Source organism: Lissotriton vulgaris, chromosome 9 (genome assembly GCF_964263255.1).
Source record: "Lissotriton vulgaris chromosome 9, aLisVul1.2, whole genome shotgun sequence".
NCBI lineage: Eukaryota > Metazoa > Chordata > Amphibia > Caudata > Salamandridae > Lissotriton > Lissotriton vulgaris.
In genome coordinates this window covers 589732619-589735355 of record NC_141697.1, presented here as the reverse complement: position 1 = coordinate 589735355, position 2737 = coordinate 589732619, and positions in this window count along the sequence as shown.

Sequence of the window (2737 nt, the reverse complement as noted above, 5' to 3'; positions counted from 1 at the left end):
TAAAAAGGACTTTCAGCTTTCCTGATTCAAGTAGGTACTGTAACCTCTTTGTTACTTCTGAGGGCTCAAAGACTTATTTCCTGCCAATTTGCATTCCTGTGACATTTCTCTGTCACTTATTCATGGTTAATTGGCTGAGCAAGTGCCCTTGTCTCTTAACCAACACGCGCTGTTACTTGCACATTTCTACTATTTATTGCCTCTTGTGTATTCTGGTTTCTTCAGGATGTATTCAGAGAAGGCACACCTGAGGAATTACTTACAGATAATGGAGTTCAATTTACTTCACAACTCATGCAAGATTTTTTGACAAAGATGGGTATCAAACATTTACGCACTCCTTTTTATTTTTCTCAGGGAAATGGCAATGTTGAAAGATTCAACAGGGTGCTAGTCGAATGTATTCAGAGTGCCATCAAAGCAAAAACAGATTGTGAGTCTGCTATCAGAGATGTTGTATGGGCATATAGGACCACTCCTCACTCTGTATCAGGTTGTGTTCCTTTTGAATTGATGAGAGGGAGAAAAGTGGTATCTACACTCAATCCGTTTTGGAAATTGAATTATTTGGATAATAAATGTGATGTTGCAAGAAATTCTTTCTCGCTAAAAATCGTAGCGAAGAAGCCAGTGTTAGCAGATGTAATAAACTCGCCATGCCTGTTTCTAAAAAAGAAGTCAAATTTGTTGTTGGTGATCTTATTTATTTATTTATGCAATTTTTAAAGCGCTGCAATTACCCTTGGGTGTCTCGGCGCTGAGGGCTAAGAGCTGCCACCAGTAGTTAGGACTCTAGATAGCAATTAGAAGGATAATGATTAATCGTAACGTTGAGAGAACAGCCATGTCTTTAGCTGTTTTCTGAAAGTGATCAGGGATGGGCTAGATTTTATATTCAAAGGAAGGGAGTTCCATAGCTTTGCAGCTGCTATGGTGAAACATCTGTCTCCCCAGTTAACTTTCCTTGTTCTGTGTATCTGAAGCAGATGAGCCGTGTTGGAGCGAAGCGTTCTGGGAGAAGCCAGAGGCTTGAGGGAACTTCTAAGGAATTTAGGTCCCATATTGTTTATTGCCTTATAGACAATACAGAGGGCTTTAAACTTCGTGCGACTTCTGACTGGAAGCCAGTGCAATTGGTCCAGGTAACACGAGACAGAGCTAGATTTTGGAATGCCCAGAAGAACTCTGGCAGAGGCATTTTGTACCATTTGTAATTTAGAGATGACCTTTTTTTGTGCGTTGAGGAAAAGGGCGTTGCAATAGTCAGTGCGTGAAAACACCAGTGTAGATATAAGTGTTGTTCGTTTCAAGGACTCTTTGATGCTACAAAAAGGTAAATCAAAATTCAGGTACCCTGCAAGTATAGTCACAATTAAAGGCAGCAGTGCAAAATTAGAAAATGGTCAGTGGTGGAATTTTGGTCGCTTGGCCAGAATCAACTCTGCTCATAATCCAGTTGAAAATATTGGTCAGAGTTTTCCTGATGTCAGAAGGAGTTCAAGGGTTAGGAGGATTCCTAGTAGGTATGTTCAGTAAACATTCTGCTCACTGTTTTGTTAAGTGTGCTCTTTTCTATTTTTGTTAAAAGGAGGGAGATATGTGGCGTCTGTGCATCATTTCTCAGCGCCCTTACTTTATATAAAGATGTTAGAATCTTACTTTGTACTTGTCAATGTATTCCATGTAAAACTTGCTTAGAATGTTTGTGTCAGGCATTGGAATTGCTTCTCAGGCAGTTGGAGCTACCACCTTGACCCCTCTACTCATGTATACTTGTGTATCCTGTTTACTTCAATAAATCTACTTGAAGATTGAAGACTCCTGGTTTGTGTGAATGGCTGAACAACTTTATTGAAGAGAGCACACTTCAGTCATTGTTTGGTTCCCTGCTTTCCTAACGAAGGGTAAGCACAATGGTGCAGGACCCAACAACATATTAGGGAGCTATTCTATAATCCACCATATTCAATAGTTGCCCAAAAAGGGTGGCTAAACGTTAGTGGTAGTAAATGCTATATAAACCAGCATTGGCTAAACTAATAGGTCTGGCACTGGCGGCCAGCCTTCTAATTTTGCTGATGCATATTTAGCAAATGTTTTTGTAAAACTTTAATATAAGTGAATTTGCTGGGCCCTAGCCTACATAAAATATTTGCTATACAAGAAAACACATTTTTAGTCTCATAAAGCTCACAATGGGATAGTACTTCCTAACGCCTAATGGAACTACTTCGTGTGTGGATATACTCCTTGTGAAATAATTGAATGCCACCCTCAGTATGAAGTTAGCCAAAGGCTGAAGAGGTTTAACTCACTTCACCATGCTGTGCGCTAGCTGCGGGGAAGGAAAACTTGAATCACACAACAGAAGAATGGATGAATATATAGAATGGATATCTAGAATAACATTTTAATAAAATCATAGGGCCTTGTCGAACTCCAGTCCAAATTATACAATGCATTTGCATTGAGAAAACTTGGCAGCTACGAGTCGCCCTTAAAACCATTTTCAAGCTGTAAGTGCCAAATTACCAGTGCCCAGCATGACCGTCCCATGACACACTTATTCAATCAACAATATTATTTTAACGTCTGATTCATTCATCTCTTGAAAGAACACCTGCCCTGAGTTTGTTGTGCAGGACTTCGGTAGGATAAGAACTTCGAATCCAGGGGCAGGGCTACAAATACCGCATTACTTGAGCGCCATCTTGAATTGGGCCAGATGCCCTGGTAA